Below are 25,797 nucleotides of genomic sequence, written 5' to 3'. Positions count from 1 at the left end.
AGGGTAAACAAAGGTAAAGCAGTCTAATAAGAATATGTCAACAACTGTAAAATGCTCTTCAAACACACTCTCCGTTTTAAAACGAACGAGAGAGCTAAGTGAAACAAGTCCATCACGCAAAACAAATTCAAAGAAGAAATAAACCCTACAAAAGTAGAAACAAGATACAATAAAACAGTGGCCGATGTTGCAAAAGAAAACTAAGATCTGGAGCAAAAACCTCAGAACTTAAGTCTGGATACCTGGATAAAAGTTGTGCATGAATTCATTCCTAACATATTTTTCAGAATTCCAAAAACAATTGAAAATGATTTCAATGCAACCTAGAAATACTTATTTCTGGCAAAGGCTGTAACCAAAAACTCATACTTGTGTGAATTTCCCTGCGGGGATGAATAAAGTATCTATCCATCTATCTATCTATCTACTTGGTCATTTGATCTATTATTACGCGTATTAAGTCAGCAACAGAGCTCAAAGAACCTCATTACTCCGTACACCTTGAAAGGAATAACAGTTTGCCATAATTTGTGATTAAAGCAGAGATGTGGGCCACGTTGTTTCGTTAACGGCCGGATGATGAGTCATTGATGAATAAAAATGTGGTAAAATGTCTTCCAAATTGGAGTAGTAGCCGATAAACAGACGCGCAGATACCTCCAAATTTATTATGTATCCAAACCATGAAAAATTACAGTATGACCTAGATTTTTGTTCCGTAACAACCCGTAATAAGTGAATTTCCGCAAAGGAGTACTAATAACTATACATGCAAGAGTGTAACACATTAGGTCATTTATGCGCATTACTGACCACGTGCAGTTTCCTTTATCTGGGAAATTTTTATGCCGCAAGGCACTCTGAACTTGCAGTGTGGAAAAAAAAGATACACGCGAACTGCTGCTTACATTCAAAAAAAGCTTCATGTGTTTTGATTGATTTTTCCGGGACATTTCCATTTTTATTCATCCCCCACGGCAGAAATGCAAGTTATAGTCATTGTTGTAATATTGAAATGTGACACTGCATATATAGTATTGTATGAGTTTTCCTGTTATATCCTTTATTCTTTCAATCATCAATTCAATATTTTAATAATGCTAATTTAGTGGTAATAAATGCACCTTGTCATTACCATTATATTTGAATGTAGTTATTTACTTTTTGTTTTAGTCACTTGACATCTCAATGTATCCATTCATATAGTTGCTAAACAATCTCTACATTGTTTTAAGTGGTGTTATGATTTACTGCTGGGGGAAGCCTTGAGTATTGCTTTGAGTCTTATCAAACCACCTACAGGATTCAGTCTGAACAGAAGGACTGGTGTAAAGCTGGGATTTGGGAACTTTTCCGCTGACTTATGTTTCGTTTTTGTCACAGCCCGCCGCGATCTGACCCTCTTTAATATAAATCATTGTCATTCTTTTTGAAAGCCCACTTGTGAAACGATTATATCCTTGTTTTGTACACAAAAACCCAGAATATTCAGTTTTATTTGTTTTCATCTGTTTCATTGTAATAAAAACCTAAACGTAACTGCTTCAGCAATTGAGTTCTCTATACCTAGCCACTCCTTTGCACATCTGTTCTCCTCTGCACTATCGTACTCCAGTGTTATTGTTATTTTATAGTGACTTGTTTACCTGACTGCCCATTTTGCACATCTGGTTAGCTGCTCCTCTTGCACTCTTTGCACTACTGTATAATACTATACATAGCTATAATTATTTAGTATATTATTAGTACTTCAATACTCCAACTCAATACAACAGTTTATTTATATCTGTACATTCAAGGAAACTGTGCGGGTCAGATGTATCGACATTTCGTTCTGTATACACGTGCACAAGAATGACAATAAAGTATATCTGAATCGTTATATTCGTCACGTCTCGCAACCCAGATGTTAAACGAACACAGAGGTAGAAGTCAGTCTTTTTTTCACCGGCCATATATGAAGAAAGTCAACGCTTCTGGTAAACCATGTACAAGCACAACTTGTAAACAGACGTGTTGCAGCAATGGAGTGCATTTTGAAGCGAGAGCATACAAGCACGGTACTGCGTGAATTTCGCTTAGGGCCCGGTCACACAGCCGTTTGCGTCTGTATCGCGGGTAAAATTTTGCGTTTTTTTTTTTGTCCGTGGTTGCCCGCGATGGAAAATGCGCAAAATTGGCCAACCCGTTGTTCATCGGTGGTATGCCCGCAAAAACGACGCCGGCGACTGTTCCGCTTCCTCATCGCGTCATTTCCGCGTCATTTTCTCGTGTGGACCACGGGTATAAAAGCTCCCGAGCCGGTGTTGTGCCCAAATCAGACTCCTACGCAAGGGAAATAACAGTTCATACATTTATACATGCAAACTGTTGGTTTGCATGTATAAGGCGCAATTCGTTTGTCACCAGACATGTAACTGATTTATTTGGAATCCTACAATCAGCTCCCAAATGGCTGCTAACCGATGGGTTTTAGTTTAAAGGGACTTGTACAGTGTCCATACACATTTTTCATGGCCAAATTAGAGCGCTTTTTACAGACTTTTACGGCTGATTTGCCAAATTAGCCAGTACCAATACAAGAAGAAATCTCGTGTGAATCGTGTAATTTGCAGGGCCATAAATATGTCAGTGATTTACCTAATTATGTGTTTTTTGATCTTGCGTGTGCATTTCAAGATGTATTGAGTTTTAGATATTGAGTAAATACCGAATATATTTGTAGAGCTGAACAATACGTGTGTAAATATTTTTGAGACAATCTCCCCCCACATAAGTGTTGGGTAAAATGATGTAATGTAATAATATGTACTGTAGCTTACATCTCAACTTGCAGAAAGTTCTTCCCATTACAGTTTACCACTGGTAAACACTACCTTAGTTTTTTTTGCAAAGCCCAAAAATAAATGTCCATAATTTATACATAATTCTTGCAGAAGACATCATTTCTTTTTCTGTTTAGCTGTAGCATGCTCCTGTCCACTTGGGCACGACCCATAGGGGGCAACGACGCTTCGTGGGACAATTCTGGACAAACTAACGATAGATGAACTTAATCATAGGGGAAGACGAAATGCCACCAAGACATTTTAGGCCGGACTTGTTGAAAAACCTGGCGACAATTTTAAGCATTTACAAGCACTTCACCCAAAATGCAAGCACATTCTAACCCTTGAAAACACAACATTAAAATTCAAGCATTTTCAAGTATTTCAAGCACCCTTACCAACTCTGAAAGCAATGCCGGATCTCTGCAAAGTACGTATAGATCTGTGGAACCTATAGATAATTGAACCGAGGATGCAAAAGTGGAACGTGAAACGGCGAGGGAACACTGCAGTATCATATTTGGACAGGGGGTGCAACTATCGAAGGTTGTAACAAACTTGTTAAAAAAAAATGTAAAAAGTCTTTCGTCAAAAAAAAAAAAAAAAAAAAATAGATTCTGGTCCGAGAACAGATTATTTGGACTTTTTCCTGATGGGAATTTCAGTTTAAATCCAAACAAGGTGGTCTTTGTTTGGCGTGACTTGCAATTTACTTCCACAATTTTTGGCCTCGTTTCTATGTCTATAGAGAAGGACTGATTTCTCATGGTAGACGCTGCAGCGGCTGCGCTTTTGATTGCTAGTGCTTTCCCAAATGTTATGACAGCCTCCTAATAATGGATTCAAACAGCGGACCCAGATGTTTGTTTAAGTGACAACGACAAGAAGTGGCCGCAGACTAATATCTGGCGCAGTCTTCGGAAATCCGTCCCTCCCCCCGTTTATAATCCTCAAACGCGGTCTTGTTTTTATTTGTATCCTTTTTACGAGCAATAAAGTTCGAAGCATGGCGTTGACAATGGAGGCCCGTAAATTAGGCTCAATCCTTTTTGCTGGCGGCTTTGGGATGATGCAAGTCACGAACGGGCCACGCTCCACATATCATTGGATAAATGTTACATAATTACTCCGATTCATAATGCTGCAACGCTTCCCGCTGCCGGTCATCTGCAAATCATGTGTTCGAACGATTCACTTTCAGGCGCAGTTTGACCATCGAACGCAAGTTTTTGTGTCAAGAAAAAGTCAAACAAGATGCTTGAATGGCAGCAATTCAATTAAGTAGCAAGGTTCGGTCTTTGGAATAAAAACAATGAGATCGTCACTGGTTTAATAAGTGAATAATTTCCATAAATAATATACTGTTTGGAGGAAACCAAAAAAGATTATTTTTGAATAATAAGCTCATTGAATACATAAAAAAATGTTCTATTGTCAATTTATCAAGACCTTTCTTTTAAGTCCGACAAATTTTGAGAAAATATCCTACATTCTGAGCTTATTTTTTATTGTATTTGAAGCATTTTTATTGTCTATTTTATTAAAGGTAACAAAAAAATACTATTAAAAAATATTTGTTTGTTTTTTACCATACATATTGATTGAGATGTTCAATAAGTCAAGTCAAGTCATGTTTATTTGTGACGCCCTTAATCACAAAGAGTCTCAAGGGGCTGCACAGACCACAGATTACTGCAAACCACACGGCAAAATCTGCCCTTCACCTCTGCAGGTTTCTTGACTACTTGAGTCAGCTAGGAGTCGAAAACACGCAGGAACGGACTATGGATATGTATACTTATGAGCACAAATACACATATAAAAAGGAAACAATGATGGGTTGAGAAATTATCACTGAGCTTCAGGTAAAAATATACCAATAAAAATATAAACCCTTGAGTAGTCAGTCGTCACTGATACAAACTATCGATATCGCCAATCAATTTTTTTACAGGAAATGTCCCCACAATACAATAAGATAATTTAAAAGAAATATAAAAGCATCATTGTATATAAAAACCCTTAAAATTAGATAATCAAATACCAAATATTGTAGTTAATGCTTTTTTAGGTGACACAATGCTTTTTTAAAACCACACAAAGGTTACAAAAACTGGTGTGCGTTATCAAGATTATCGTCCTGATAACACTACCGATAATTGTACATTTTTAATAATAAAACAAAATGTAGATACCTCGTGCTACATTAAGGCTTTTAATAACATGTTTTCATACATTTTGGCTTATATTATCACCACAACTGTTTAAATATCACAATTATTGGTATTTTAGTTTGGAATTTAGGCTTGTGTAGATTTCAGAGATTAAAAACCAAAAAAAAACAGTTATAGGTGGAATGCATCGTTTGAGGTTCACTTAAAAAGTTCAAAATAGAGCATTTTCTCCATTAGGTTTGTGTTAATGCCCAATCGAGTTCAAAATGCCTCTATAATTTTTTTCCCACCGCACCTATTTGCTTTCATCTTACTTTTATTAGAGCTGTTTGGTACTCACGGCACATTAGGAAGAAGGGAAGGGGGAGGGTGGAGAGTGATTTAATGCTTGTGCTTGCGGTTTTCTGTTAGTATAGCACGACAATGGTGAAAGTCAGAAAAGGACTCTTTCAAATACAGTGTCAAGACGAACCCATACCCCAAAATATGGCCCAAAAAAATTCTGAGCGAGTCAAAAAAATGCGCATACTTGCACGTGCCACACAAGCAGCTTGAATTAAGCAAGGAGACGATGTCAGCAAGTAGAACATTTTCAAATTTTGGACGACACCTTTAAGAAGAAATATTACACAACATTTTTAAAGGATACTATCTATATGTATTGTACTAATAATCTGCAATACTTGCTCTTTTTCTGCTGACTTCCATTAGCAAGCACTGTGCAGGAGAGGGTAATAATAGTAACCCAGCCGAGATTGGAGCGCCGTCGAGTATTGCAACGTTCTGGAGCGAAGGTCGGCAGTTTAATTGGAAAAGCAAATTTCCTTCACGTGTATCCCCACCGTGGATGCAGCCATGGGGCATAGACACCGTACCTTCACGTGTGCAAGCCAGTTGCATTATGAGCAAAAATGTCCTCTGAATCTCTGAAAGTCTTATCCCAGTAAATGATAATAACTAATAGAAAAACATCCGATGGAGGCAAATAAATTCTGGTAACAATATGAGAGGTGGATCTTCTAGTGTTTTTTCTTCTAAACTTTTTGTTGTCAACAAATATCTTAAGGCACGGGAATGGAACAGTTCACAATAGTTTTAATCGTGAAAGGTAATAATAACCGCTAGCACTCGCTTTTGGCGATAATGAACTCAAAAGAATGGGAAGAAGAGAAAAAGATGCTGCAAATTGGATGAAGGAAAATAGTGTTACTAGAGACAGTAATAGTCAACCTAAAGGGAAACTTGAGTAGCTCAAAATGAGTTATAAATAAGGCTAACCACAGATTGGTAACAGTAACTGGGGAATAAGAATAAAAGCAAGGATGAATTTCATATAATTAAAAGAAAGTTTTAATTTAGTAAAAAAAAAGCACTATAATTTGCTGAAATAATTCGAATAGAGAGGTATTTTAATGTGAAAATACATTTCTTAAAGGGACAGTGTTTAAGAACTTAGAGGTCAAAAACCCTTTAAACAATTACATTGATCTGAATAATAAGCAAAAATACATGAACTATTATATGAACTTGCAGTTTCTGTAACACTCGTAGGTGAAGAAATGTGCATTTATTCTATATAACATGAGCCTCACCTGAAGGGAGCTGACATAATTGTCCGTCATCTTGCTGCTAAAGGTACCCAAAAAACCCCAAAAGGCAGGGCAGAACTATTAGAACTAAAATGAAGCGTTTTGGTCACTGATTTTCCATAGTTTGATTTCCTTCCTGTGCTTTATAGCACTCTTTTTTGGATGGAAAACACCATACAGCAACATCTAGTAGTCAAAAAATATACACTTTTAATGCACGTCTCCTTAATATTGAAAATCGTTTTTCCAGAAAGAGAATTTTTCAAATTCTGATTATTTTTTTTCCTAGTAGCATCTAAGAGTACCTTGATGTTGAATAGCAAACATTTATTGAATCTTAATAAAATGGGTGTAAATATTTTTGAGACAAATCTCCCCCCATATAGGTGTTAAATAATGGTTATATGTAGCTGAAATTTTCAGTTCTTCCCATTACAGTTTACCACTAGGTAAAGCTACCTTAATTTTTTGCACAGGCCTTAATAAATGTCCATTATTAATATGTAACCCCTGCACTAATACACATTTCATAGTGCCCTGTATAGGTAGAGCATGAACCTGTCTCTTGGGCTGGACCCGTAAGGGACGATGACCCTTCATAGGGTTCATCACGAGGGAAGAAATGCAATGACAAAGCAAAGCCACTGCGGATCAGCATCATTTTTAAATTGACTTGTTGTGAAACATGGCAGCAATTTCAAGTACTAACAAGCACTTCACACATAATTCAAGCACTTTTTAATAATTGAAAACACAACATTAAAATTCCAGTATTTTCAAGCACCCGTGCAAACCCTGAAATAATATGCAGGGAACAATAATTTCTCCGTGTGCCGTTTTGCAGGAAGATATTCCGTCTTTTTTGTTAGCTACACAGCTCATTCAGCTGTCTCAGTTCACCAGTAGAGCACTATTACTAATTGTTCTACGCAAAGGAAAAAGAATCTATGATTCAATTGTCAAAATATGTTTATGGAACAACCTTTGGTCAGGTGTTTAATATTGCATCGTCGATTTTAGTGCGATATAAAACTCCTTCCTTGCAAATGATGAGAAAAAAAAAAAGAAGACTCACCGGTTCTGCATCAATTACATTCAGCGGGAAACGCTCATGTCTCGGCCAGCCTGCAGAGACAAAAAAGGACATGCGGTAAAACGGGGAAGGGAATTTCATCAATCATGCCGTCTGGACTTATTTGGCTGCCGTGCAGTCGGAAGCTTGAGACGAGGAGGAAGTCGGGGAAAACACCCTGAAATCTCGGCTCGGACGTGAGGAGAAAGTATGAAAGTGAAATAGAGGTCGCGCTCAATTCAAGAACAAAGAAAGGAGGAGGATTCCCCTCTGACAAAAACTGCATTTATTACCAGATACTGAACATCGACGTGAGGGAGAAAACACATTTTTAGGGGGATTATTCTGATAAACTCAATCTTTTTCTGATGTCATTGGGGCTGCACAAATTGATCGATGCTGTCGACAAAAATCGTTAATGTATAGTTGACAATGAATTCTAGTATCGTAGGCCGGATATGCTATTCGTGCATCTTTACACGAATAATCTCTGCTGAGAGTCGCAAATGCGAAATAGCGTCTAGAGCGGTAACCTATACAGAAATGGCGGCATCATCCTCTGGTAAGCTTATCAAAATGTATAAAGTTTGGGAGTATTCTAGTTGGGATACAGCGAAGAAAAAGACTACTAGTTTTTGAAGAAGACTTTGCGTATGATGGCGGTATCTCGGTGACGCAAGGACATTTAAAGAGCACGTGAGAGATTTAAACAAAACCGACTTTGACTCGCCTCGGTAAAATTCAAGTCACGTTTAAGCCGATAAGCTTTTGATGACATATATTGTAAATTTTATAAAAGAGCTGTTTGTTATGCCAGACCGTGCCTGAAAAACATATTTGAAATTAAATGCGTGCAGTTCAAAGAAGAAACGTCAGTTGTCAAAACATTAAAACTGGCAAACGTCAGTTGTCAAAACCGGTTGATTTCAAACTGTTCAGAATTATTACCTTAAGGGCTGCAACAACTCATCGATTGAACTGATTAAATCATTAAAAGTGTTGGCAACTAATAAGATCTTTGATTCATTGTATCATGTGATTAATGAGCCACTAACTACGTTAAATCAACGCAAATAAGAGTGCACACAATTGTGACGCGGAAAGTTGTAGTACAACTTTGGTCCGGCAAAGGACGTCGAGACTGTTTTTATAAAAAAGTTGTTTTTTTTTTTTTATTGAACATGCATCATTACAAACCAAATTGGCATGACAGTTTCAACTTTAGGGTGTTTTATTATGAAACAAAGTTAACAAATTTCAAGGTGACAGAAAGTGCTGAGTACAGAGAAAATGAATTCTGACCTTAAGTAAATAAAATAAATAAGTAAAAGTAAAAATAATAACATTTTAAGAAATGTCCTTTTTCTATTGGGAATGTTTATCATATTCAAAGAATTAACCAACAAACTAATTTGAAGACATTTTTTATTTTTGGTGGATTAAGAAAATTTGCGACACATAAAATGAAATGTATTGCTCTTTCGTTTTTGTGTTGTATGATAAATCCAAAAATAATGTTATTTGGACACAGCAGTCGGAAAAGAGTATCCTAATATTTGCAGGTGTGTAGCATACATTTGTACGTATTTTGGTTTATTATCAAGTTATTTGACAAAACATGTTTTGTTTTTTAGTTTTTTGTGCACAATTCGTATATCTGTCCGAAAATTTAATATTCAAATAAAAAGGAAGAAATTAAAAATGTCTTCAAGAAATCAGATTCATCTATGATTATGAAAATAATTGTTGGTTGTACATACTTTACTGTTTTACTGCTGCTAATGAGCCTGTTCTTGGTCAACAGGAATACGAGATGTGTACTTGATTTTAACGCATTATTTGCCTGCCCCTAAAAACATGGATGGAGGTTGATTTATGGATTTCTGTCTCTACAGCCTAAGCACTGCACCTAATTGGTTTCACATAGCACATTTTTATTTAACTTTTTGTAAAAAATCCACAGAATGCTCAATAAAACATTTTATTGTACGCATTTTTGTGTTTATTATTATTTTCCACATAATGAAATCAACCTCATGCTAAAGTCAAGAAAAAAAAATCATAATCATCCGATTATTTGACTAATTCTTTCAGTAGTCGGTAAATAGTCATTACAATACTCGTTGGTTGTGGCCCTATTTAGCATTTACCGGTAGTTTTCCACAAAATAAAATAATTTTTAGAAAATAGGTTCTGGCAATGTTTTTCCTACTGTTAGTGTCAAACAAAATATTGCAAACCGATTTTTCTGAGACGGAATAAAAAACAATTTTAGGAGGGACATATATTTTGAATGTTATTATTTGACAAATATTAGTAAATAGCTGTGAACCCTCATTTATGGTAGTGCGTTTGTAAAAGAATCCGTGACAAGCGAAATCTGTAAAGTAGAAACCTTTACTTTTTAGAATTATCATACAATTAGACGTTAGAAGTTTATTCTACTTGTTAACAATGAAGAATGTAGCTGTTTTACTGAAAGAAGCCCCCAAACGAGATCATATAGGATGCCTGCCTGCCTGTTATTTTGACAACTACTAAAGCTCGCTGTGGTTCGTTATTTTGACTATTATGCACTGTTTGCATCATTGATTTTGACACACTTAAGAGTGGATCTGGATTTCGTAACCAAAGACAGTTAATAAAAAGAGAGGGGTCAGGGGTTGGTCTTCAGAACATATTGGAATTTTTGCATCTTGAGGGTTTCCTTTTCTACGGTCATCCTTGCAAGGCCAAAATCCATTTATATCTTCTCTCCTTATTTTGAATGTCTACTAAACTACAAACGTATCCAGAGGTAGAAGCATCCATCCATAATCAACACCGCTTATTCTCAGTGGGGTCTCAGGTGTGCTGGAGCCCATCCCAGCTATCTTTGGGCATTTGGCAGGGGACACCCTGAACTGGTTGCCAGCCAGTCGCAGAGCACACAGAGACAGACAACCATTCGTACACTCACTCATACCTAGGGACAATTTGGAGTCCCCGATTCACCTGCCATGCATGTTTTTGGAATGCGAGAGGAAAACATGCATGGCAGGTGAATTGCATGGGGAGTAGACCTTTCAGCCGCTCTGCCCCCCAGCTCTGGAACTTAGTGCCGCCTGACCTCCAAAATTCTGCGACCCTGTCCACCTTCAAATCCGTATCAAAACTCACCTCTTCATCCTTCTCTTGACTATATGCATCACACACTGCCCCTTTTAACTATAATGTGTCTTATTGGCTATTGATTACTTGCTTGTTTTACTCTTCGTTTAATGTTGTGTCCTACTTATATGTACAGCGACCTTGGGTGTCCTGAAAGGCGCTTCGAAATACAATGTATTATGCCCGGAGGAAAGCCACGCGGGAACGGGGACAACATGCAAACTCCGCAGAGGAAAGCTAGCAGCTGGATTTGAACCCATGACCTATGAACTGTGCTGCAGACGTGCAAACCACCCAGCCGCAAGATAGAAGCATTTATTAAAAAGCATAAGTACTTCACACAAATAATAATTGTATTCGTCGAAGTGAACTGACTGTTTCGCCCAATCTGAATGCAGAACACTATCAGTGAAATATCGAGACCATGAAACCACATTATAGCGAGCGTTCACTGTATACGCAACAAAAAAAACGCCATCTTGCAATAGACGGTTCGACATCCAGAAAAGAAATCAAATAAGGGCGAAAAGTTTCCGGAAAAGGCGAGACGTAGTGCTGGAAGTGTTTATAAGGCAAATAAAGCCGGCGGTTTGCCTGCCGGTTATTACACTGAACAAATAAGGAGCACTTAATCTGCTGGGCTGCATGTGATCAAACACTTGTCACACAGAGCAAACGACATGCTGCTGCTGACGTTTGCTACTGCTCACTTACGGCAATAGCGAGACAATTTAGTCACTTTTGCACCAACGTGTAAAGTCGTCATTGCAGGCATTGATGCCCGTGTTGCTAACGTTACTCTCTCTCAAGAGAGAGAAAACATGGGTTTCAAACGCGCAGTCCAAGGGCCAACTGGGGCCCGCGGGATGATAGTTTGAGGCCTTAATATGAAAGTCTAAAGGGACAGTGTGTATTATTAAGCGCCTCCTGGTGGGAAAAGTATAATTCATTATAGAAACAAGTACTGATTTTATAAAATAAACGCAAAAATACATGAACAATGAAATAAACATGTTTGAAAATACTCATAGGTAGAAAAATTGGCATTTATATTACATAACATGAGCTCACTTGGATGGAGCCGACATCAGTGTCAGCTATCCTGCTGCTTTAGGTACCCTTGAAATAAAAAATATTAAAAAACATGTTTTTTTTTCAATTTTTTTGCTTAGCTTTTTTCTTCTTTCTTTCTATTTTCTTTTTCCCTTTCATTCTATCTTTATCTTTATCCCCATTATGTCTTTTTTAACCTCCTTTTCTGCTTTTCTTTCATCCTTTCTTTCTTTGCAAAAGGCTTGGGCCATTTTTTTTGTGGTTTGGTCACTTTAAGTCCCTGTTGTTTGTCGTCTTTCTTTTTAGCACTTGTTTTCGGTTGCACGCCACAATTAGGCAACATCAAGCGGTCAAAGAAATGCACACTGTACCTTTAATGTAATTACAGCCCCTGCAAATTGAGGAGTTATTTTATAATAGATTTCGTTTCACATTAGTTCTTGATGGTTTTTGTTTGTAGATCTTATTCTGTGTAGCATTTCTTTTAAAGCTATTTGAAAACTCTCCCAATTGGGCCCGACTTCACGCAAACCCTACTTTTATTAAATTATTTTCTCTCTTGATTGTTTACTTAGGTAATACAATTTCTTCTATTGCATAATATGACATTAATCATGTAAATTGTGACTTAACAGAATAAGAACTTAAAATACCTTTAATTTGAAAGACTTCATTCAATTTCATTTTATCCAACATCAACATGACTTAACTGTGTAATATTGTAACTTTATCGTTTCCCAAATATTACAACACAACTTGTAATTTTCAGACTTAATCATTGTAAAATACAATTGCCTTCCAGAAATTATGCCCTGAAAAAAAACATATCCCCTTAAGATCGCAAATTTATTGTCCTTATCAAAAATACTTTAAGGGGCTAAATACATTACATTAACTTATTTAGTATAAGCTATTTCTTTATAAACATCAACAATCTTGTTCCGATTATTTGAGGTTTTAAACCACTTATTTTAACACCGATTCCCAAGTACCTATACTAATGGTACTTTTGACACTGTAAACAAAAATTCTAGAGGTAAATATATTCAATGAGAAACATCCCAAGATAGCAATTTCATTAAAATTGCTGGATATTAATGACAGGTTTCTACACCATTTAATTTCTAGTTTTAAAAAAAAAAAAATCGTAAAAAATGATAGCCGCGGTTGCGCCAATACCTAAAATAAGGCTATTGGTCCGATATTATTACCTGGCATCGGTATTACATTTGGACTTTATTGCAAATCGACGTAATTACAGGGGATGTTACATTTTTGAGTTTTGTTTATTTTGGATGTCTGTTTTGGACTTAATATGATCCACGACCACAACACAATTTTAAAAGTCTATTTTGGGACAAAACACGGTCTAAAATTAGACCGGACCAGATTTTTGTAAAAAATCCAAGGTCCAGGCGATATCTGATGCGCTGTGGTTAGAGTTTTCTTTTTCTTTGGGTTTACTTGAGCTAAATTAAGCGACCAGGTTGCAAGAAAAAATATGCCTAACACATCTTATGTTTCTTTAGGTCTATCTTGGGGGCATAACGATGGCTTGAAAATGTTCGGACCAGATTTTTCCAAAAAATCCAACCTCTAGAGGACATGCGGTGCACTGTGGTTATACTTTTAATCTTTTTATTTTACTTTACGGAGAAAATATGCGACCAGATTGCAGCAAATGATATGCATAACGATTCTATGTTTCTTTAGGTCTATTTTTTTATAAACATAAATAAACAAAAACAGAAGGGACCAGATTTTGAAAATTTTAAAAAACTCCAGCGTCTTCAGCCAGTGTTCTGTGGTTACACTTTCAATCTTTTTTTATTTTAATTTACTGAGAAAATAAGTAACCAAGTTGTATAAAAAATATGCATAATATTTCCGATGTCTCTTCAAGTAGATTTGGGGACAAAACAATGTCTAAAAACAGACCAAACCAGACTTTTGCCCCAAAAAAATATGTCCAGAAAACATACAATGCTCTGTGGTTATACTTTTTTTCTTCTTTGGGATTAAAGACGCTGCCCCACCTACAAATGAGTTAAGTTCCGGACGATCGTTCGTAAGTTGAATTTGTTTGTAAGTTGCTTCAGTGCTATATTTTGTATGTTTAAGGCTTGCATAAACCTGTATTGTTTTGTACTAAAAAATAAACATTTATAAATATATAAAATCTCTAAAGATAAATAAAGTTAAGTTTAACTTACTTTTGGAAGATACGCTACAAGAGATCCTCTTCCATGGTAAAAAGTGGCCGAAAAAAATCCTTACGACCATTTTCTCAACTGCATCAAGCTTTCTTATTCCACTTTTGTTTCAAACGAACAGCTCCCCTCTTCTTTACACTTTACACCAACCATATTGAATGGATGAACGAGATATTTTAAAAAAAAAAACAAAAAAAAAAAACGTCAAAGTTCTTAGCGCACTGGCGATACAGTACATGTTGTTGTGATTACTGATAAACCAGGAAGTAGAAGCCGGATTTCTATTTCGGGGTGAATGCTGCGTGACCTCTCACAGCGCCATGCGGCGGAAAGAAGCACTACAGTAAAGTCCTCTACTCGGAAAAAGGTAAACACAATACAAAATCTAACTTACAGCCAAGTCTGGATATTTTTCGACATCCAGTGTTCTGTGGTTTAACTTTTAATCTTATTTTACTTATGGAAAAACTAAGTAAACAGGTTGCCCCCAAAAATAGGAATGCCATTTTCTATGACTTTTTAAGCCTATTATAAGGCCAAACCATGCCTAAAAAAACGGATTTTTACCACAAATGCAACACCAGGAGGATATCCTCTGCTCTGGTTAGTTTTAATCTTATTTTACTGATTGTGGTTTTAAGTGACAAGGTTGCCACAAAAAATATGAATGCCATTAACCGATGTTTCTTCAAACCTATTCTCAGACAAAACCATGCCTCAAAAAAAATGGACCAAACCAGAATTTACCACAAATGCAACAATCAGAAGACGTTCTGTGCTCTGTGGTTACAATTTTAATGTAATTTTACCGATGGAAAAACGAAGTAACCAAGTTGCCCCAAAATAAATATTAATGCCATTTTCTACGACTTTTTAGGCCTATTTTCGGACCAAACCATGCCTAAAAAAACTGACCAAATCAGATTTTACCACAAATGCAACATTCAGAAGTCATCCAGTGCTCTGTGGTTATAGTTATAATCTTATTTTACTTATGGAAAAACTAAGTAACCAGGTTGCCACAAAAATAAGCCCCATTACAGAGGTCGCTTTGAGCCTATTTTTGGACAGAACCATGCCTAAAAAAAAAAACGGACTAAACCAGATCTTTACCACAAAGGCAACATCAAGAAGAAGTCCTGTGCTCTGTGGTTACAGTTTTAATCTTTTTTTACTAATGGAGAAACTAAGAGACCAGGTGGCCCTTAAAAATATGAATGCCATTTTCTGTCTCTTTAAGCCTATTTACGGACAAAACCATGCCTAGAAAAAGACCAAACCAGATTTCATCACAAATGCAACATTCAGAAGCCGTCCTGTGCTCTGTGGTTTCGCGTATAATTTACTTGACAAAGAAAATAAGTGAACAGGTTGCCACAAAAAATATGAATGCCATTACCGATGTCTCTTTGAGCTTATATTTGGACAAAACCAAGCCTTAGAAAATTGACTAAACCAGCTTTTTACCACAAATGCAACATCCAAAAGACCTCCTGTGCTCTGTGGTTAGTTTTAATGTTATTTTGCTTATGGAGAAACTAAGTGACCAGGTAGGCGGCCCTTAAAAAATATGAATGCCATTTTCTGTCTCTTTAAGCCTATTTTCAGACCAAACCATGCCTATAAAACGGATAAAATCAGATTTTACCACAAATGCAACATCCAGGAGACGTCCTGTGCTCTTCAGTTACACTTTAAATCTACTTATAGTTGACTTGACATAAAAAATAAGTTACCAGGTTGCAAAAAATATACATGCCTGAATATATGCATGCTTTTTATAGGTGCTGGAGGAAAGACCTTGAGCAATGACACCTTGCATGCAGCACTATTATTTGGGACACACTAGTAAAACAACCTGCTGCAAACACACGCACACATACATGCACGCTCTCCATCGCATTTCCACGGGGGACACCGGCTTTGTCATTGCCCGGCTGCAGTCCACCTCTGTCCCGCACCAACATCACCAGCTCCTCCTCCTCCATCCTTGCAACCCCAGAAACACTACTCTCCATCTCGCTTTCTTACTTACTCTCCGTCTTTCTTCTTTTAGTGAAAGCCCACCAGGCGCGCGCTCGCGCGCCATGAAAAAGGGACATTTGTCACGTTTTCACCTGCTAACGCTCCAAGCTAACGAGTTAGCCGCGAGCTAACAACTGTCTCCAGCTGCGGCAGTCATTAAACGCGACGCCAAACTGATATAATTATTATATTAAATTGAATATATTTTTTAAATGACTGTTTTAATGCTAACACGCGTGAAAAATGGATGTTTTGACAAGCAACGAGCGTTGCTAGCTTCTTACGAGATTTTCTACCTTTTAAAAATAAACATTTTTTTTTAAAACCGCGAAGAAGAAAGAAAGATGCTAAAATGAGATTTCCAGCCTTTAAAAAAGAAACATTTTGAAAAAGCCGCGAAGAAGAAAGAAGGATGCTAAGTACCGAGAGGAGTCCAGCAAGCAGTCCGGCGTGTCTCGGTTCCCTCCCCGGCTGCCTCCTCTTTGGCTAGCGCTCGACGGCGGCCGTCCCAGCGACGAGCTGCTCTTCTTTTTGTTATGTTTGTGTGTGAGAAGTGGGAGAGAAATGGGGGAGAAAAAGGGGGGAGGGATAAAGAGAGAGTGAATGAGTGCGCGGAGAGTGAGTGAGTCATCCAGCAAGTCCAGCTCCTCCCTGCCAGTCGAACAGCTGACTAACGAGGTGATAAACTCTTCGTCTTTTTTATTATTATTATTTCAAATAAAAGTTGAATTTACCAGAATTCTTTTTTTTTAATTCATAAAAAAAAGATACATCATACCTGTCAAGCTCCAGGGCTCCATGCCCTAACAAACTGTCGTATTTTCCCTTACAAAATACAAAATACTTCTTCTTACACCATATTCTTTTTTCCAACATATGTATTTATGTAGTTTAACATGTTATATTGTACATGTGTTTCGTTATTGTTAATTAACATTTTGTTGTGAGAAAACGAGTTGCTCGACATGAATGAGGTTTTATTATAAAAAAGGTTCAAAAATGAAGTAGCTTGGACGTTCACTGTAAAAGGAAAAATACATGTAAATAGAATCAAGTAGAATAATACATTTTTTAATTTAAATTATGAATTCATTTTCTGCATTAAATTATTGTTGGTAATATACTGATTAAAGGGATAACCACAAACCTGTCTTTTTTCATTTTCTCCTTTTATACTTCCTTTTTTTCTTAACTTATTTATACAACATAATAATTCGTAATATAATGCATCAAAGCAAAGGAGCCGTTTGCCGAAAAAGCCGGTTGAATGTTGCATGATGGGAAATCCCCAGGCAGCAGACACATGCGCACAGTAGCATCAAAACGTTTGCAACGAAAAAAACAATACCGAGATAGAGGCTACCGCGGCCTACTCGTTTGACTCGATTGATTTGCCGTTTCGTGATAGTCGGTGTATTACCGGATGGTACCCATAATTGACACATTTGCCTTTTTCCGTACAGGTTTTCTCGTACGTCGTACACGTCTTAAAATGCATAATAAACATACTTTGTACGGGAAAAATGTACAGGTTGACAGGTATGGATAAAATCAAATGATACACCTACGTCATCACCACAGGATGCGTGCGCACCGTGGACCCAAAACAGTGGGAATAGCAGTACGAGTTTGAATAGAGCCAGAAAAGATTTACAAGTAGAGTTGCGTTCTTGGAGTCGCAATTTACAAAGACAACATGCGGGCGCACAAATGGTAATTTTAAGGGACAGGATTCTTTTGCGATTCCCAGAGGAAACAGGACTTTTCGAAAGCACCGTAGGGTGAAAACCGTTAAAATAACTGACTGGACCGAGGACATCATTAGGAATGTGCGCGTTTTCTGTGCCCATTTCATATCTGGTGAGTTATCGTGGTGATCTGGTTTGGATTTACTTGAATGTGGAACGCTTTAGTAAGCGTAGGTTGGATACATTTTGGGGAATTGTGGGTATTTGTGACCCAAAAATTATTAACACTAAATTGGGGCAAAAATGGTCTGTTTCAGTTTTTTTTTTCATGAATAACCCATGGCAGGTTATTTATGTTTTTTTTTTTTGTTTGTTTTTTTTCAAAGACCCCTAGCGAGCAATTAGGTCAAAAATAGTTGTCAAAATTTTTCATTTTTATGAAAACATCAAAACCAAAATTGGGCCAAAATCATCTGAACCACTACTCGGATCCATGTATGCTATCTTCCAGTTGTTTGGGTTTTTTTTTGGTGATGTACCCCTCCACATTTATCATTACTTTTATTTTTATCTAACAATTTTGAAAAATAAAAAGTATGGCTATAGCCCTCGCAATTTTCTATTATTATTATTTCTAAATAATCAAGTCCCCTTAACTTAAAATTTTGATTTAAAAAAAAAAGAAGAAAAATCTGTTTAAAAATAGAAAACCATTAAAACCAAACTAGGTCAAAATTGCCAGATGCACTACAGAACTTGCATATACATATATATATATAAATATATATACATATATATATCTCATCTCATCTCATCTCATTAGCTACACCGCTTATCCTCAGTAGGGTCGCGGGGTGCTGGAGCCCATCCCAGCAATCATCGGGCAGTGGGCAGGGGACACCCTGAACTGGTTGCCAGCCAATTGCAGGGCACACGGGGACAGACAACTCACTCGCTCATTCACACCTAGGGACAATTTGGACCGGCCATTTCACCTGAAATGCATGTTTTTGGAATGTGGGAGGAAACCGGAGTGCCCGGAGGAAACCCACGCAAGCACGGGGAGAACATACAAACTCCGCACAGGAAGTCTGGAGCTGGATTTGAACCCACGCAGGAGGTTCCCAAGACATGAACTGTGCCGCACATGCGCTAACCACTGCGCCGCCGTGTTGCCCCATATATATATATATATCGGCTTCGCTACAGTTTAACTGTACGGGTCAGGTGTATCGACATTTCGTTCTGTGTGCATTGTTACATAGAATGACAATACAAGGAAATTATTATTATTATATATATATATATATATATATATATATATATATATATATATATATATATATATATAAGCTAACCTTTGTTTTTTATTCGTTTGTAGTTTAGTATATGCCTTGCGTTTTTTTTTAAATGTTTTCATTATTTTAAAATTTGGTTTAGCTAAGGTCCCCCTAAGTAGGGAGGGAAAAAAAAGTGAAAAGATATAGAAAAACAGACAGTGGAAAAGAGAGAGAGTAAGAGAGAAAAATGAAGGAAAAAGAGAAAAAGACAGGGAGAAAGAAAAAAGAGAAAGAAAGAGTAAATAAGAGTGAGAGAAAGAGAGAGAATAACCAAGAAATAGAGGAAGATAGATATAAAAAAGAAAGAAAGAGCAATAACGAGAGAAAGAAAGAGAAAATCAGGAAGACAGAATGAAAGAAAGTAAAAGAGAGAGGATAGAGAGAATGACAGAGAGAAAGACAAAAAGAGAGAGAGTAAAAGAGAGAGTGATAAAGAGAGGACGATAGAAATATGGAAAGAAAGAAATAACAACAGAAAAAAGAAAGGGGAAATGAAGTGAAAAATGATAAAAAGACAGGGAGTGAAAAAGAGAGAGAAAGAAAAGGGAGAAAGCTAGAACGAGAAAGAGAGAGAGGAGAGAGAAAGGGGGAAAAGAAAAAGGGAGAAAGAGAAAGAATGGAAGAATGAGTGTGAGAAAGAGACAAAGATAGATAGAAAAAACAAAGATGGAAAGAGAAAGCAAGAGAAACAAAGACAGAGTAATGGAGAAAGAAATAGAGAGAGAAATATAGGTGGATAGTATGAAAGAAAGAGAGGATAGAGAGAAAGTCAGAAAGAGAGAGAGTAAAAGAGAGAGATAAAGAGAGGAAGATAAAAATAGGAAAAAAGAAAGAACAAAATACTGTAAAGTGAAAAAAGATAGAAAAACAGAGTGTAAAAGAATGAGAGAAGGAAAAGGGAGAAAGAAAAAAGGAAGCGAAAGAAAGAGAGAAAGAAAAAGAGAGTAAGAGAGAGAGCGGGGAGAGAGAGAAAGATGGAGATAAAAAGGGAGAGAGAGAAAGTCAGAAAGAAAGAAAATGAGAAAGAGAGATGAAGAGAAGAAGCAAGATAAGTTGGATGTCGGGTTAATTTGACTCAGTCAACCGCAGCAAATAATAATACCGTTCCTAGGAAATCACAATGAACCCTTTCTGGAGTGCTATTTCAGAACAGGTCAGCGGGCACTTCAGCTGTCCTCAGGGGGCACCACCCTAGATACCCCCGATATAAAGTGTATAGCGTACCTTAGAATAGGCAGGACGCCATCAACGTCCACTCCAAGGACGCCTGGTTTCTGTCCTCTCCATCTTTGTCTTGGTCCTCATCTATGTCCTCGTCCTCCAGCTCAGGACGGTCGTCAGGGGAGGGGTTGAGAGAGGGGCTCAACTCATACCAACAGAGTTCACATTCCTTGATGCCTACACAAAAATAGAGAGTTCCATGGCCCTTCCATTTCAATCATGTCTTCAATGTTTCCCCCTCCCCCCAAATTCTTCAATCTATCTTTGATTTCTTCCCTATCTTCTCCCATGAGGTACAATTTTAGCCTGATTCCTTTTACCTTGTTTATTTTTTTCCTTTGATACATCCACCTTTCCTTCCTTACTGCCTTCCTTCAGGCCTTCTTTGTCCTGTCTTCATATATATTACTGTACCTTCGCATTTTCTTCTTCCTCAAATTAGTTATTTTCATATTTCTTCCATTGTTTTTTTTCAACATATTTTTTTCTTTCTTTTTCGTTAAAAACATACATTGTTTTCCATTTGACTTTCCTTCCTTTGTGTCCTCCCTATCTGGTTTCCTTCCTCCCTCGTTTCACACCTACCATCCTCCCTTACTTCTTTTCATTTTTCCTTCTATCCTCACCAGCTTCATTCTTTACTTCCATACTAACTGACATCCGTCCTTACTTCCATACTCACCAACCACTTTCTTTCATTCCATCCTTCTTTACTTCCTTTCATTTTTCCTTCTATCTTCACCAACCTCCTTCCTTCCTTCCTTCCTTCCTTCCTTCCTTCCTTCCTCATCAACTTATTTCCTTCCTTTTATCCTCAGCAACTAGTTTCTTCCATTTACCCCAAATACTTCCTTCCTTTCTTCTTTACTTATTTTCATTTTTCCTTTTATCCTCAGCAAACCCCTTTCCTTCCTTCCTTCCTTCCTTCCTTCCTCATCAACTTATTTCCTTCCTTCTATCCTCAGCAACTAGTTACTTCCGTTTACCCCAAATACTTACTTCCTTTCTTCTTAACTTCTTTTCATTTTTCCTTCTATCCTCAGCAAACTCCTTCCTTCCTTCCTTCCTTCCATTCTCACCTACTTATTTGCTTTCTTTCATTTTCATCAACTTATTCTATCCTCGGCAACTAGTTTCTTCCATTTACCCCAAATACTTCCTTCCTTTCTTCTTTACTTATTTTCATTTTTCCTTTTATCCTCAGCAAACCCCTTTCCTTCCTTCCTTCCTTCCTTCCTTCCTTCCTTCCTTCCTTCCTTCCTTCCTTCCTTCCTTCCTTCCTTCCTCATCAACTTATTTCCTTCCTTCCATCCTCGGTAACTAGTTTCTTCCATCTTTCCCAACTACTTTTTTCTTTCATTATTTACTTCTTTTCATTTCTCTCTCTATCCTCACCAACCCCCTTTCTTCCTTCCTTCCATCTCCACCAACTTATTTCCTTCCTTCCATCCCCAGCAACTAATTTCTTCCATCTTCCCCAACTACTTCCTTCCTTCCTTACTCCTTTTCTTTTTTTCCTTCCATCCTTACCAACATATTTCCTTCTTTCCATCCTTAGCAACTACCTATTTACTTCCATCTTCCCCAACTTCTTCCTTCCTTCCTTCCTTCCTTCCTTCTTTCTTTTGTCCTTCCATCCTCACCAACCTTTTTCCTTCCTTCCATCTTTAGAAACTAATTCCTTTCATCTTATCCAACTACTTCCTAAATCCCTTCCTCCATCCCTCCCACCCTCTCTCCCATCCATTCTTTGTTCCTTCACCTCTACCCTCCCTTTCTCCCGCGCTCTCTCCCTTCACCTTCCTTCCTTTTTTGCTCCCTTCTTTTTTGCTTCCTTGCCCCTTTTTAGAATAATGCTACCTTTCTTCCTTCAACTCTGCCTCATTTTGACTTTTTTTCAATGCATCCCTGCTTCAATAGCTCCCTTTGTCTGTTCCTGAGTCATCTGTGGTCATTTTAAAATCATCATTAAAAGAAATAAAAAGGATTTTGAATCACCATGACAATGTGAAAGCAAAAGGAACCATTGAAATATACTCACCCTTCACAGTTATCGCCTGGTGACTTCCTTCATTTGGTCAGAAAATCCCTTTTTTTCTATCGCTGCTCATCAAAAAAAAAAAAAAAAAAAATCCAGGAAATTGTTTCCGCCTGAGAAGGTCATTAGTCGATGCCCACCGCATCCACCGAAGGTGTCCGGCATTTGCATTTGCAGAGCGCCGATGATTGATTCAGCTTTCTCTGGGGATTTCTTTGAAAATAGTTGTTGCCATGGAGATGAGAGGAAGTGGGTGGTCAAAGGGTTTCCCCTTCTCTCCACGTACACACGGAAACTCCTCCGCACTGTACACGTCGTCACATGTGTCCTAATGCATGGGTCGCCATGGCAACAGTCACTCCTGTACTGTACAAGCGTGACAGTAGCCGCTTTTCTGAGGTATAGTGAAGAAAATAATTTGAAATTTTGCTATTTTCTCCCACTTAGCAATCACGGAGGGGTCTAAAATTATCTTTGTCTGTGCATGACCACTGTGAGAGAGATAAACTAAAAAGAAAAATCCAGAAATCACAATGCAAGATTATTTAACGATTTATTTGTGTGATACAGCTGCAAAAGAGTATTTGAGCACCCGAGAAAATGAATGTTAATATTTTGTACAGTAGCCTTTGTTTGCTATTGCAGACGTCAAACGTTTGCTGTAATCCTTCACCAGTTTTGCACACACTGCAGGAGGGATCTTGGCCCACTCCTCCACATAGATCTTCTCGAGATCAGTCAGGTTTCTGGGCTGTCGCTGAGAGTCATGGAGTTAGGGGCTCCCTCCAAAGATTTTTGATTGGGTTCAGGTCTGGAGACTGGCTGGGCCATGCTAGAACCTTTAAATGGTTCTTACGGAGCCACTCCTTGGTTTTTCTGGTTGTGTGCTTCGGGTCGTTGTCGTGTTGAAAGACCCAGCCACAACCCATCTTCAATGCCCCGAAATCTCACAATACACAGCCCCAGTTATCCTCTCTTTAATGCAGTGCACTTGTCCGGTCACAATTGCAGAAAAACACCCCCAGACCATGATGAATCACCCCCATGCTTCACAGTAGGGATGTGTTCTTCGGATTGTACTCTTCTTCCTCCAAACATGCTTAGTGGAATTATGACCAAAAAGTTCTATTTTGGTCTCATCTGACCACAAAACTTTCTCCCATGACTCCTCTGTATCATCCAAATGTTCAAATGCAAACTTAAGACGGGCCTTGACGTTTGCTGGTTTAAGCAGGGGAACCTTTCGTGCCGTGCATGATTTCAAATTATGACGTCTTAGTGTATTACTTACGGTAACCATGGAAACGGTGGTCCCAGCTCTTTTCAGGTCATTGACCAACTCCTGTTGTGTGGTTCCAGGCTGATTCTTCACCTTTCTTAGAATCATTGAGACCCCACGAGGTGAAATCTTGCATAGGGCTCCACTTCGATTGAGATTGACCGTCATATTCAGCTTCTTCCATTTTCTAATGATTGTTCCAACAGTGGACCTTTTTTCACCAAGCTTCTTGGCAATAGCTTCGTTGTCCTTTCCAGCCTTGTGGAGGTGAATAATTTAGTTTCTGGTGTCTTTGGACAGCTCTTTGGTCTTCGTCATGTTACAAGTTAAGGTCTTACTGATTTAATGGGGTGGACAGGTGTCTTTATGCAGCTATTGAACTCAAAGAGAGAGATTCAGGATGATTCATGGAGTGCAGGTGGACTTCTAATGGGCGGACTAACAAGTCTCTCTGGGTCAGAATTCTAGATGATACACAGGGGTTCAAATACTTATTTGCTGCTGTATCACACACATAAAAGCATGCATTGTGATTTCTGGATTCTTCTTTTTAGTTTATCTCTCTCACAGTGGACATGCACCTATGATGAAAATTTCAGACCCCCTCCGTGATTTATAAGGGGGAGAAATAGCAAAATAGCAGAGTGTTCAAATACTTATTTTCTTCAATGTAAATGTATAGTGTTGGGGGTCAGTGATATCGATATGATGGTTTGGGGATGTTTGATATCGATACGATAACCAACTCTGTACTGATAGCACTAGAATTTAAGATGACATGTATCATTAACTGTTTACATATAAGCTTAAAACACAGAGCTTATGAATGACCTATATTTCATGTTGACAATACCTATGTATTGTTTGTTAATGCTAAATCCATTCTATTCTTTTGATATTTTGGTTTTATATTATACTTTGATGTTTTATTTTTAAATGTGTTGTTTGTTAATGCAACATCCAGCAGCCAGGTCATCCTGGAAGGGGGTGTAAGAAGTATGGTCTAAATGTGCCTTTTATTCGATATATTATATACTCTTGTACTCATTACTTTTGCGATCTTTATACATTGATACTCAATAAGTGTATTTCAAGTTGTTTTTAGGAGCGAGCGCCTTCAAGGTCAAGGGAATAAGTTCCCAAGCAACAAAAGAATTTGTCTCTAATTTAACAGTTATAACCTGAAGGGCACTGGCAAGCTTCTCAGGCGACTCCTCTTTGTTATCCAACAATGAACTACTATGGTGTCCAAAACTCCTCATAAATGCTCTACTCCTCATTCCTTTCTTTGGGACCCTGCTAGCTGGTTGATCAAGATAGCCTTGACTCCCACAAGTCTGCTCGAGAGCGACATTACAGAGACGCATTGTGTTTAGAAAGTTTCACTATCCTTATTAATTATTTATTATACTCGCACGCCATCCAGCGACCAACATTATACACTGCATTTAAATATGTGATTCTTGTCCAAACCAATCGGAATACTCTTACGTGCACGTGGTCTGTTCTATCCTCCAATCAAAATCCATGAAACGGGTATAAGAAAGGTGCTCATGCTTCAGTCCGTTGGATTTATTGCATGGAAATCGAAGAGTGCTTTTCCTTGTCCCGTTGTGCTTACTTTTCTTTTATAAACGAGTTTGTTTGTAACTCAAAAATAATCTCTTATTTCATCCTGACATCGTTTTGAACCTGACAGGGGGATTACCTCATGTGCGGTCACTACTCAAGGTTTCTTCATTTTCCTCATCTCGAGGTTTTTGAGTTTTTCCTTGCCCTCATGTAGGCTTTAGATCAGGGGATGGTGTAATAATATTTTGTATTTTGCAATAATCTGTGGTCTGTGCAGCCCTTTGAGACTTCTTGTGATTAAGGGCATCACAAATTGACATGAATTGACTAAATGATCTTAAATTATGTTTTATCCTGAAACTTTCATGAAATTTACATTTTTGAGGGCATAACTATTACAACAAGAATAATGTATCTTTGTGAGGAGTAACTAAGATGAATTTAGACCTGGAGAACTTTACCATATACAATACAATTCTCAAAATTTTGGGGTCTAATAAGACCTATTGCAGAAATTTGAAACTATGAATAAAAAAATGATGATGTAAATTCAAC

General features: G+C 37.6%; 1 protein-coding gene across 5 annotated transcripts in view; it reads right to left on the bottom strand.

Annotated features, from left to right (window-relative positions):
- Window positions 1–20,376, bottom strand: part of plcb4b (phospholipase C, beta 4b) — an 81,271-nt gene extending 60,895 nt beyond the window's left edge. For 3 of the 5 annotated variants that reach the window (XM_088324891.1, XM_088324889.1, XM_088324892.1), the window contains exons 1-2: window positions 16,528–16,691; window positions 7,667–7,716 (exon numbers count right to left, since the gene is read on the bottom strand). The gene's annotated coding sequence lies outside the window, so the exon portion shown is untranslated. Of the gene's footprint in view, window positions 1–7,666; window positions 7,717–16,527; window positions 16,693–20,356 lie in introns of those variants that run through there. The other 2 variants (XM_088324890.1, XM_088324893.1) reach the window with 2 other exon arrangements.
- Window positions 20,377–25,797: the final 5,421 nt, after the last annotated feature.

The sequence above is a fragment of the Urocampus carinirostris genome, chromosome 20 (genome assembly GCF_059441175.1).
Source record: "Urocampus carinirostris isolate Australia breed hairy pipefish chromosome 20, RoL_Ucar_1.0, whole genome shotgun sequence".
Classification (NCBI taxonomy): Eukaryota; Metazoa; Chordata; class Actinopteri; order Syngnathiformes; family Syngnathidae; genus Urocampus; species Urocampus carinirostris.
The sequence above is the reverse complement of the archived record's forward strand: the minus strand, read 5'-3'. Positions and strand labels throughout refer to the sequence as shown.